Here is a 13,483-nt window from a genome sequence, read left to right on the forward strand (position 1 = left end):
ATTAGTAAGTGATAAGCAGAAATTCTTTGCTTGATTAGCATACGGTATCTGATTGAACCAGAAAGGAGTCTGCAATGAAGAAATCGTGGTGAACTAAAGGAGCAGTGATGTTTGCAGCGCTGGCTGCGATCAGGGTTTTGAAAGCTGTTTTCTTGCTGCCCATCTGCATTGTGTCAGTCCCCTCAAAGACAGCACCCAGCCTGCAGGATTCCTGCCCAGTGCAAATGTGGTCATGGTTTGTGATTCGCTACTTTGCTCCAATGTCCCAGGCTTTCTCGAGCAGCATACTCCTTGGCTCTAACACCCTACAGACAGGTCTGCAACACTGCAAGGGTCAGAGCAATGGAAGGGAGACCACCCCTCATCCTTTTGGCCAGAGATACTTCCTGTGGGATGGCTGCTGCTGCTGTGACTAAACAACACCGGACTACTTCCTCTGGCTCGTCTCCCCTTCCTTTTCATTTTCCATGCCAATTCAAAGAGAACTGTACTGTTGAGACCATGACTGCTTCACCCAGATGGAAAGATGATTTATATTTCATACACACAGAGAAACAACAAGTCATTCTTACTCAGATAACTTTATGCAGAATATGAAATGTCATTGGTTTCATTGGCTTTTAATTAATGATGCTCCTTAGTGTTCAGTGTCATGTATATAAAGGAATACTAAAATTAATAACATATGGAAATTAATTGAAGTGTGGGAGGTAAGTATTCCAAGTTCAGTCAAAGTCAGAAGTTCATCTTATCATTTTTTTTGTGCCCCTCAAGGCTCTAATTTGCAATGAAACAGTATTTTTCCCTGAGCTTTTCAAAAACTGAACAGGTTCCAGTAAGCTCTGATGACAGGACACTGAACAGGGCTTTCACTCCCAGCTGGAGTGCTCCAGCTTAAAGCTGAAGAGGTAATCAAGACGGGAATTAACACTTATTTTACTCTTCCAAGATTTTACTGGCTCTAATAAGAACATAACAGGAACAGAGACCATTTTTCAGACTAGGAGAATGTCCCAGAGAAGTCACTGCAAGGATCCATACTTTGACTTGGCCTTTGGTTCATAGATACCTGGGCACCCCATGGTCTGTTGCACAATTTGCCAATCAGAAATACATCCCGGATCATGGCCATACCTGGATCGGATGGTTGGTAACAGCAGCCCCACTCACCTGCAGCAGCCACTGGAAAACCAAGATGGAGAAGGCAACTCTTCCCTTTCTTGAATGAGATCTGAAGCAGATCCCTTTTTTTCACTGTTCACAACTAGAGCTTTTTTTCCCTTTCCATACATATTTTGAAAGAAATTGAAGCAAAGCTTACCTTCATTCTGAGAGATGTGATATTTTAGTCTTGATTACAATTATTTTATTTTCAATCTAAGCAGTCAAAATAGAGTTTGCTCCTCAGTGAAAGAACTTTCAGGAAAATGTAGATGTTATATTGGGTTTCTTAATGACCCTGAGCTACCAAAGTCACAAAAGAAAACCATCTCAGCAGTATCACTGTGCCACACTGGAGTTTAATTAATTTCATCATTTGATGACCAGTTTGATAATTTGATAACCACACATAATTTTTAGGATGGCAAGTAACATCATCATAAGCATCATCTCTTGTGTTCACCTCTTACAATGAACATCTTTTCACTGTTAATCTTCAAAGTCTTTCCTTCTCTTCTCCTCTTCACTACTTTCATTTTACCCATGTTCTTTTGTATTCCCTTTTCCCAAAAAGAACATTTTCCTCCATTGCAAACCCAGTAATTTTACTGTGATAAGGGCAAGTCATTAGACAAAGATGGGCATGGCCCTTTTGCTTCCCATCATCATCTGAGGAAAAGAGTTCTGAAGATATCTGACTTAATTTATTTAGTATTGTCTGTGATAGGAAATCAGAACCAAATTATGTTCTGTTTTTTGGGAGGCAGTAGGGAGGAGATACCCAGAATGCTCTTAAGTCGTGACTGCCGCTTCTGAACACCCGCTATCCTGCCTTACTCCCACTGCTCAGAGGTGCACAGGGTTCCACTCTCTTTGGTTTGGCTGGGCAGCCATTTCAATGGAAGAAAAATTTCTTTTCCTGAGCAAAACTCTGTGGGTATGAGAAGCTAGTGAGGAGCGTGACAGCTGTTGTCAGCCCCATCAGCGAGAGATGCTTGGAGTCCCTAAAAGGGGGGGTACTGAGGACTGAAACTGGGCATGAAGCTACGAGTCAGGATTCAGAAGAAACCAGAATCTTAAGCAGTTATTTCATTGTTGATGTGAAGCAGAGCTTCTCTTCCCAGGTGAAAAGCAAACGTTTCACCTTGTGATTCCTGAGAAATAACATCACAGTGGTGAAAGCAGTTCTTGCCCTGAGAGTCAGTCGTTGGAAAGAAAAGATTTGGAGATGGCATTTTGGGAATCCTAATACTTCTGTGTTTTAAATATAGGCAAATTTATTAAAAACAAAATTAATAAAGGATTAAATTTAATAACATAGCCTTAATCCTACAGTTTGCATCACAGATACCTTTGTCTATTTGGCATGATTTCAACAAAATATGATTGCCCTGCATAGAGGCATATGCCCTGTGTTGAGGCAGAGGGAGTACTTCCTGGAGCTACAGACTTACTACCAATTATTTTGTTTGTGCAGACACTTAGATAAATCTGAATTAATTTGAGACTGAGTTTGGCTAACTTTATGGTCATTATTTTTTCTGTTGAATAAATTTGCTACCATCCATGTTCACAGAGAAAAAGATGTAAAGGCGATATTAGATGTTTTATTTGATACCAGAGAATAATCAAGTACACTGCATGTTTGATTGTGTCTAACGTGGAAACAGGAGTCTAAGAGTTATTTGTTGAATCAAGACACTGAAACTTTGTCATGATCTCTGTGAGAATTAATGTTACCAGCACTGCTTAAATACCTTGAAGAAACTGTGTGTGAGGCATAAATGATTGTATAACTAAATGTCGTAAAAAAGCTAACAAAATAAAATAGCTTCAGCAAAATAAATTGGTTTTTCTAGGCAGCTCACAAAAAGGAAAAGAACCAAATCGTGATTTGCTGTTACTTATTCTCTTGCTCTTATAAGGTTTTTTTTTCCTTATTAAACAGAAACTGTTTTGTTGGTTTTTTTTCTGTTGAGACTAATAGCAATGGTATGATTTCCGCAGTAACGAAGTAAATCTGTTTTGCCAGAGTAATGCTGTAAGAACTTGTCCATGCTCTCTGACAAGTAGATAGCATTAGCATTTATGTTTCCTATCTGATAGCATTGTTTTATTATGAAATTCTTGTTTCTTTGGAAGGTTTCTTGGTCTGACTTCAGGATCCCTGAAGAGTGATGGCCTAAAATAATTTCAAATAAGGCTCTCTGAAAATAAAAGCAAGCAATAAGAAAATTATACTGGCTTCAAATTAATCTACTCAAATGTCCAAGTTACTGCAAATCAATTTTAAATCTTGCAGAAGCATTTAAAAAAAATAAAGAAATTACCTCTTTAGTTGTAATTTTCACAGTCTGCTTTCACTCATACTTTGGTAAGTAACTAAAGACTCCCCTTCCTTTTCTGATATATGTTAATATACATCAGAAAAAAAAAGTATTTCCAAGCTATAACGCAGAGGAAGAGGATATATATGTGACTATACAATTCAGTTGTTTAGAGAATTTATAGATGCTTATGGGTATGAACACTCAAGCCAAGAGTAAGAACTAAAGGCCTTAATTATTCAGTGATGCACTTAGTTAAGCCCTTCAGTTCCCATTCAGTAATAGATTTCTGTCCATTCCATTTGTATTTCATGTTCCTTCAATTGTACAAATTCAGTCTTACGATAAAGGAATGAATTTCCTGTTCTGGGTAAATATGTAACCTCTTAAGGATCATTTACACTTGTAAATTAGCTTGGCACAAATGCAGGCGGAAAACTAAACTGTGTAACTATTTCTGTGTAATTCCACATGTAGATATTGTTATTACTCATTAAAATGGTCCACTCATGGGATTATTCAGGAATGTTGATCCAGAATTGCTGTTTTGCAAAAAGAAGCTCAGATGCAATACCGTGTTTGGAAAAGTCCTTCTGATCTATATTCAAATCACATAAACCAGAAGAGGAGTCAAGACAGCCAAAAAAACTGTGATGTGCATATTGTTAGAGGCTGACAGAAAATTACTGAAGGCTGCCCAAAGCTCAGCCAAGCCTTGATTCTTTAATTCCAAACCATTTCACTCATTTTTGTGGATTTACTGCAGCGACCGTGTACCAGTGATGAGATCAGAACTATGATGCATTGAAAACAACTCTGCTCTCACCTTCTCACATGTTACCTATCCACAGGATAGCTAGCAGAGGCTGATGAGAATGTAAAGCGCTTGTACCTCACACACAGAAATTATGTTGACTACTGTTACTTGACAGTGGGATTGAGTGTGCTCTCAGCAAGTTGCTGATGACACTAAGTTCATCATGTGGTTCGGATGATATGCTGAAAGTAAGGGATGCCATCCAGAGGGACCTTGACATGCTTGAGAGGTGGGCCAATGCCAACCTCTTGAAGTTCAACAAAACAAAGTTAAAGGTCCTGCACCTGGGTCGGGGCAATCCCAAACACAGGCTGGATAGAGAATGGATTGAGAGCAACCCTGAGGAGAAGGACTTGGGGATGTTGGCTGAGGAGAAGCTCAGCATGACCTGGCCGCGTGCGCTTGCAACCCAGAAAGCCAACCATATCCTGGGCTGCATTAGAAGGAGCATGACCAGGAAGAATGTCAAGGGAGGTGATTCACCCCCTCTATTTCACTCCTGTAAGTCCCCACCTGGAGTACTGTGCTCGGCTCTGGGAACCCCAACATAAGAGGAACATGAACCTGCTCAAGTGAGTCTAGAGAAGGGCCATGAAGATAATCAGAGGACTAGAGTGCTTCTCCCATGAAGACAGGTGGAGAGAGCTGGGGTTTGTTCATCCTGGAGAAGATAAGGCTCTGGGGAGACCTTGTAACATTCTTCCAATAACTAAAGAGAGCCTACAAGAAATCTGGAGGGGGACTTTTTACAAGGGGATGTAGTGACAAAACATGAGGGAATGGCTTTAAGCTGACAGAGGGTAGATTCAAATTAGATATTAGGAAGAAATTTTTCACTATGAGGGTGGTGAAACACTGCTACAGGTTTCCCAGGGAAGTTGTGGATGAAGCGTTCAACGCTAGCTTGGATGGGGTTTTGAGCAACCTTATCTAGTGGAAGGTGTCCCTGCCTGTGGCAGGGGAGTTGGAACTATATGATCTCCTAAGGTCCCTTCTAACCCTAACTATTCTATGATTTTGGTTCTATATTAATCAAGTGTTCCAATTTAATTTGATGTTTACAGGCAATTGCTTAGAGATGAGGAGGGAATCCCATTGCAACACTCAACAAGTGTCCCATCTTGCTCAGAGGGAGGGCTTCCTAATCCTTCCCCCCAGACACTGGAGACAGATCATGTCCTAGGACAGGACAGCTGAATTAGATCAGCTCTCTGTGGTGTGACAAGAGCTGCTGAGATTTCATGCTGATGAATCTCAATCGTGTGCCTGTGGTCAACCCCCAGACTAGATGAATTAATGGTTCCTTCTGGCCTTAACCACTGAGAAACTATGCAGTTCTCAAAATGCTCCTTTTCTTGCAGGGAACCCAGACGATGATGGGTTACAGTGTCTTCTTCAGCTCGTTCAAAATGCTAACACTGATTGTGTGCCTGTCCTGGTGACTGCATTGCTTGCAGACATCTAGTTAACTATTAAGAAGTACTGCAGAGTTGCAGGACTCTGATGACTGTGAAGGAACAAGCATTGAGTTGAATGTATTATAAGACCATGAAGTGACTACTGGCAGTTAAGGCTTTACAGCTTATTGCTGGTCACATGTACCTTTCTGCCCATTTCAGGCAGGAAGAGTAACAGGAACATTTGTGTGTTTGCTTCTGTAAAGACAAAAAACTCTTTGTAAAAATATAAAATCTGGAAACAAGCTGGCTGGTGAGATCTTAAAATACTGGCTGGAAATCAAACACAAGAAAGGTATTGGTGAAGGCCATGTCACACACAAAGAGGAACACAGTGATATTCAGCTTTGGAACTTTTCTTGGGCTATGGAAACAAATCAAGCTTCATTTAGTCAAAATATCTTCACAACTAGACAGAGTTCTGCTTGGTTTTATATATTATATGTAAGCATCGATGCAAAAGGGCATTGATTACTAAATGAAGCTGTACATTTTTTGTACAAAAAGGCTATATTTTCCTAAGGCCTATTCCAACCACATCACTCAACAACACACTTTACAAATAGTGTCTTCTCATAAAAATAAGATAGGATCCAATATATTTGGATGGTTGCTCTTGCTTAGGAACCTGCTTGCCCTACAAATTAGAAAGCAATAGACTGTTAAAACTAAGAGTTATACAATAAATTGACCTTGATTTCTAAAGGTCAAATTTGTCATTAGCTTAACTTCTCTGGAGAACATGCTCACACCAACTATTGTTTGAATTGCTGAGTGCTTGCCTAGGCTAAGACTGTGGCAAATCTTTAAATCACAATGAGGTGACTCTAGGATTATTACACAGGAGAATATATGCCCAAAATGTCATCTTCAGTCTCCATTAAGAAAGAGTTAAACAAAATGTTTGAATGAAAAGTTTAATAACAAAAGACATTTATGATGTTTACTTAAATTTTCTGGACCGTTAAGTCTAAATGACATGAGTTATTGGATGCTATATCTTGCCAAAAAATCTTTTTCACCAGTCTAAGTTTTACTACATGCTGAGCTGCCAGCATCACTATCATGAAAAAAAAAAAAAAAAAAATCTGTGGTCAAATCCTAGTTTTCCCAGTGAAATCTGGATTCACAATAGCCATTCATGCCAGAAAGTACCTTTTGAAGTTTACATTAACATGGATATTTATTTATTTTTCCTCTGTAACAATGACAGTGGTTGAGATAAACTGTTTAATTCTAAATAGAAAACACATCTGCTGTTTCTGCATTGTTTGTGGTTGCTGGAGGGGTGACAATTTAAACCAAGTAGCACACATGACATTTTAAGTGAGATGTTGTATGAGGATTTGCAGCTGCTGCACTTTCCTCTTTTCCTCTCGCCTGACAGCACTGCTCCATTGCAGGGCCTGTAAACCTTTCCATGCCCAACACAGCTCTCAAAGGGAAAGTTTATACATGGCTTTACATATGTGCATGGATACATGCATACGTATGATATTTTTGACATTATTTTAATTTCTTCTGAGCTGAGGAGCATTTTCGACACTGACAGGAATTTCATCAGCCAGCACAGCCCAAGATTATTGAAGTAAGCCAGATTTTGCCAATGGCTAGGTGACAAACAGGCACCTCAGAGCTCTAAATGCAACCTGCAGTTGAGTTCTGACCTGATGGCACTGGACATTATGGGCCATTTGGGGATCCAGAGTGTTTGAAGTACCCCTGGGCAATGATTTGTTTGGCTCTGGAGAGCTGTGAGGCCAGCCCTGAGCTGGCCCCATTTTCTCAAGCAACATCCCCATTATCTCAAGGCTGCTGGACAGCGTTAAACAAAGAAAGTACTGTCGGATTGGATTGAGCAAGGTAATGAGAGGTTAGAAAGGCTGGCCCTGCTTCAGCCAGGGCAGCTGTGAGAATGAGCACAAGTGCTGCACTGGCTGCCTAATAGCATCCCTTCTTGCCTGTGGAAGCTTTAACATGCAACATTATCTATCCCCATCACAGTTAAACGCTGTCTGAGTAACAGACTTAAGTTCTGACCAAGCGGATTTGAAGTGTAAACCCTATTTGCAAAGGTGGAAGCCTCTGAAAGGAGTGCTGCAGTGCTAACACCTAAACTAGAGTTCAACTATAATTTTTGGATCCCCATAGTGGTTTAGTCGCAAGGACACACTGATACTTTCAGTTTAATTGACTTGACCCTATATAAATGGGGTTTACATTTCTAAATCATTCTGATAGTTTTGAAATTTTGCCGGCTCATTGAGACAATGGGACTCCCTATTTCCTTCACTCCAGTGTTTCGACACTGCTTTAGGTTTCAGAAAACACTGGAGTTTGACAGTACAGTAGTGCAATCCACTGACCATAAAAACAGTGTGGGCTGATATTTTACTCCTGTGTTATGGCTGGAGAGACTAAATAGCTCCTGAGTGGTACAAAAACCTTGCGTGAGCATCTGAAGGAGGGGTAGGGCCCTGTATTCAGCCTCCACTGCATTTCTGCTGATTTTTAATTTTCAGTTCAAAGGGTGTTGATAGTTCACCTTTCCCTAGCTTGCTAGAAAGAGTCTTCCTCTTTCCCTTCTTGAAAAGTCATGCCTTGTATCTGAATGGAAAGTTATGACGTTTTCTCCGCTATTGTGGGATATTGTGGTTCTTCGTCTCTGTTGTTCCAGCACAGCAAGAGATTCTCTTTGGAGCTTATGAAATGCCTTGAACAGAGCAAATTATTTCCCTTAGGAGGGACCAGATTACAACAAACTACAAATATTAAAAGAAAAAAATCCCAAGCAGGAGCCTCGGTACCGACCTCCAGGTCATCTTCCCCCACAGCCCTCTTTGCATTGTACAAACCGAACTTTGTCCCGCACTACTAATATTCCCAGACCAGTTCTCAGAAACAAAGCATAAACACACCCAGCCAAGCTCAAGCTTAATAGAAATGTGCTGCCTCTTCCTCCAGTTACAGTTCTGAGAAATTGTTTGTGTTTTAAGAGGGAGGACAGGGAAATCTGTTCCCAGGTTGAGCCTCACTAGAGCTATGCAGGTGAGGAGGAGAGAGGACAGATCTGGTGTGGGGTGTGCGCACACACTTGCTTTCAAACGCCGTTAGCAAGATGCATGCCAACAGGGATGCACAGGCCCATGTGCTTTTGCATGGTCACAGAGTGTTTGGGTTTTTTTGTAACACTGGCCCCCACGCAGCAGCCAGAGAGCAAGGCCATGGTTTGCTGTCAGTTCAGGGAATCACTGGGCTGCCAAAGAAACCACATAACAGCTATCCAGCAGATGAACTCAAATAATGCCACAGCACTTGGGTGGCCATATTTATACTGGGCTAGCCAGGAATGTCAGGATTTCAGCATTTACAAAAAATGCACTTCTGGCACAAACTCTCTTTGTCATTTCAGCTCCACTCCTCAGTCTCAAATGATCCATATTGTTAGGAGACCGTCAGTGTTTGGACTAGCATATGTTTCCCCACTCCATAGGTTTTGGGAATAAAGAAGTGAGCCCTACCCAGCCGTCCTCCTTGACAGTTCTGCTTTCCTCTAAGTAAGCAATAGCAAACATGGAGATGGGAGAGATACATCTGAACTCATGCAATCTGTCACAGGACAGCATATCCCAAGCACAGGCTTTTTACCCTTGGATCTATCCCATCTCTGTTAGCACAGCCATATTTCAAGGATTTGTCATGGGTCACATCTGCCAGCAATCATGTGGAAGAAACAGAAAAAAAAGAGCTAATGCACATTAGCTCCACTGTCTTCTTCCTGCAGCCCTCCTGCGCTCTTGACAAACTCCCATGCCAACGGCAACCAGCCTAATCCCAACCCCAGAAAAGTGACTGGAAAGCTGCTATGAGCTTCTGGCTTTGTCCCACAGAAATCTGTGAGTCCCACTTACACTAGAGGAGGTGAGGAGCCCAGGCGCAGCCCCACAGCTCCCCAAAAACATCAGTCCAGCAAGGAGGTTCTGAGCAAGGTCACTATGAAAATTGTCTTGCCACTCAGAAGTGTTCTCTAGGAAGAACTGTAGGGGATTTTAGACTTGTTCAGGATTCCTGGGCATCTGGCAGGCCAAGGGAAGCAGATTTGTAACTCCCTCCTACCTAACAGCTTCAGAGCCCTGAGCCTTTCTGTCAGTGCAAGAGCAGATCAGCTGCACCAGACTTCCCTGTGGCTCCAACAGCTCTCAGCAGTATTGATTTAATTGCACCTGTGCTATACATCTCATTAATACTCAAGCACAAAGTCTGGTATACTTTGAGAGCCTCAGATTTAGTGCACGTGTACAATCTACCTGCAGATCAGACATCTCCTAAGAGAAGCATTTTCTTCTGTACATGGTTCCTAGGCCAGGAAATCCCAGGTAGGAATACAGAAGCCCTGATTACAGCTAAAATGGATAAGTAAAGATAAATTTGAAAAAGTAGTGGCATCAGCCTTTCAGAAGCAAAGGTAGCTGAGAGTATTCCTGTGGATCTTCCAATCTCAATGCCTTGTCCAGTTGGACTATGGTCCCAGGGCAGCTTTTTCAGAATTATTTCACTTCTTTGTGCTGTCCATACACTAGTACTATGGGACAAAATAACCAAGGAAGATCTGTAGGAAAATAAAAATAAACCCACTAAAATCCTGCTTTGAAGGAACTACAAACTTACATATTGGAGTACCAGAATTGAGCACTTAGTATAGATTTAGTCTTTGTAAGTGTAGCTCTACTATCACATAATACTAGCTCCACAAAATAGTTCTGATGTTCCCTATGATCATTTAGGAGCATTAACCACATCTGGACAAATCTTTCACTGCAATTTTTTCTAAAGTATTGTAGGACTTGGTAGGATCTTTTCCTATGCATGATCAATGAACCACTGAAACCAGCTGGTGCTGACACAAACATATTTTTAAACCTGGAGGCCTGACACAGAAAAACATCTCTCTTCAGCCAAGGCAATGGGCCAGGTGTTTAAGATACAAGATTTGCCAAAGTTCTTTAGCTGAAATGGGAGCAAGACCAGTGAAATATTCAATCTGTTCTCAGGATTTTAGTGTTCCTTTTACAGGTTTTTTGGTTCTTTGTTCTTTGATTCAGCAAATTCAGTGCAGAAGAAAGGCTTGTGCAATTTCCATTGAACACCTTCCTCAAAACAAGGAGCAGTATCTTGAAAAAAGAGTCAAAGCTTATTGAAACATTCATGCCAAAGCATTATTTTCTACTACCATGTTCCATAGGTATGCTATGGACAGGAAATATTGAACATAAATAATATAGAAACAAATATCGCTGTCAAAATCCCAGTGGTGGAACACTGATCCCAACTCCATTCATGTTAGTGGAAAGTTTGCCAGACATTTCCAGGGCAATCTAGATTTCATCTGTTTCATGAGGTGTTAGTCCTGAACTATGAAAGACGAGGAATGACAGATGAAAATCAGGGATACCTATGCACTGTTTGGTGTTTATGTATGTCATTCTGGAAAATAGGGTAAGGATAGGAAGGCTGATTGATTCAAGCCAACTATGTTCACCATAAGCCAGCAGAGGTGTATCAGTGGTAACAGTCACAAGTCAGCCACCCACCTGACACTTGACAACACAATTTGTAATTTGTGCAGTTTACCCCTTTGAGACAGCTTCTTTCAGTCAGGAGCAGTATATTCAAAGAGCTAGTGGGCAGATGTTAAAAATAGGGTCAGAAACACAGTGCAGGAAGTCCATTAAAAATCAGTCCCCAGGAGCATTCAGAGGCTCATAGTCCCGTAGGATCCTTTACCTGTGCAATACAAGTTGTTCTAGAGTGAGCTGCACCACTAGCAACGCATGTGGTATGCGAAGCTGGAAAATTTTGAACTGCTATTAAATCTCTGCTAATATTTAGATTAAAACCCCTCTGAAGTATGGAGAATCTCCTGCTGTATTTATGCAGTGCCCAGGAAAACTTGGGGGGTAGTCGAGAGAAGACTGAGTCTATGAGGACTTCTCTGGGTCTATTTCAGTGAGAATTTCAGTTTCTATTTCTGTAGCTCCTACATCTAATGAGGGTGACTCAGACTATGCTGAAAAAAAGCCTAGGAGCAAAACTGGTTATCCATGGTCTTTTCCATATATAGGTAGGATACTAATATGAACTAAATTTTACTAACTCCTCTGAGTAAAGAGGTATCAAATAGAGTTGCTTCATGGCACTAGGATTAGCCACAGGAGCTGCCTCCATATACTGCTTTTATTTTCCCAGGACCCTGTAGATTTGGAGCCAAGCCAGAAGTAGCTATTAGCTCTTTGCACTGGATCCACAGTGCTACTGAGAGCAGAGAAAGCCTTGGACTTTCTTTGTGCTGCTGCTCTGGTGTAAGCAGATTTCATGCAGTTAGTATCCCAGGTAACTTGTCCAGGATACAAAAAACCCTTCAGCCTTCACACTCAGCCTCCCTGGTTTGGACCTGTGAAAGTGGGTGGCTGCTCCATGTCACAGGGGGTGTAAAGAGTAATTACAATCATGCCTGGCCAACTCCTCCATGCCTGCTGCATATGTTGCACAAAGAGAGCCTTGCTGAAGTGGTGCAGCATTTGCAGCCCCAAATAAATGGGAGCTCAAGACATGCTAGGGAGCAGGCAGGGCTCCTTAACCCTCAGCTTTTCAGCCTACTACAAAGGGCTCCAAGAATTATTCCAATAAATCCAAATGGTTGCAATCTTTTCTCACCCTAATACCTCCCCCTTTAGAGCATATCTTCTGCGCCAGCAGTGTGGAAATACACTCCTTAAAGTCACATCAGTTGTTCTAGTGATTTCACAATTGTCTCTGAAGTGGTAATCCCCCTCTTACAGATGATGAGGTGTCTAAATGGTAGTGTACAATTGGGAGGATTACAGCATCCAAGAAGTTTGTGAGCCTTAGATTTTCTAAAGCTCTTCAGTTTCACCTATGCCTGCCTCTACTCATTTCAGATGGTAGCGTGCTTTTAAGCTTGGCAGGTTGAGCTGCTGTGGTGGGTTTCAATGACAGTTGCAGTGTCATCAGATCAGATTATCCTCAGTCCTGTCTGCTTGTCCCTTGTTCTTTTTACATGGTACGTTACACTGCAGAAGCCGTAGAGTCAGTCGGATTCAAAAAGTATATGCAAGTGTTTGGATATGCCCAGAGAAGCTGCGGCAGCCCCACCCCTGACAATGTTCAAGGCCAGATTGGATGGGGCTTTGACAAACCTGATCTAGTACAAGGTGTCCCTGCCCATGGCAGGGGGTTGGAACTGGATGATCTTTAAGGTCCCTTCCAACCCAAACCATTCTATGAATCTGTGATACTATTTGCATGGATGTGTGTGTGCAGTTAGTTATATCCATACTCCCAGATCTAGGCACTGTCATGAAGATTAAAGGGGAGACAAGGCTCCCAATGGTGGAGCTAGCTACCCATTCCTTTTTGCCTGATCTGAATTGCATCACAGCAAAACCAAGAAAATTCCCTCACACCAAGGTATTTTTTATCACACCAAGGTATTTTTTATGATAACTAGAGAAATTTTAATCTGCAGCATACATTTCCAGTCAATGGAAGGCATTTGCTACTGGATGGATGCAGCTGCCAGATAGAAACAATGACACATGAAGGTCCAGGAGAAGTCTTTAAATCCTAACAGAACATGGCCAGGAAATACCAATCAATTCATATAGTAACTGATCATCTTCACCCTTAAAAATTCCAGCTAA

Source organism: Pezoporus occidentalis, unplaced genomic scaffold (genome assembly GCF_034315485.1).
Source record: "Pezoporus occidentalis ecotype Australia unplaced genomic scaffold, CSIRO_AGI_Poc_V1 ctg61, whole genome shotgun sequence".
NCBI lineage: Eukaryota > Metazoa > Chordata > Aves > Psittaciformes > Psittacidae > Pezoporus > Pezoporus occidentalis.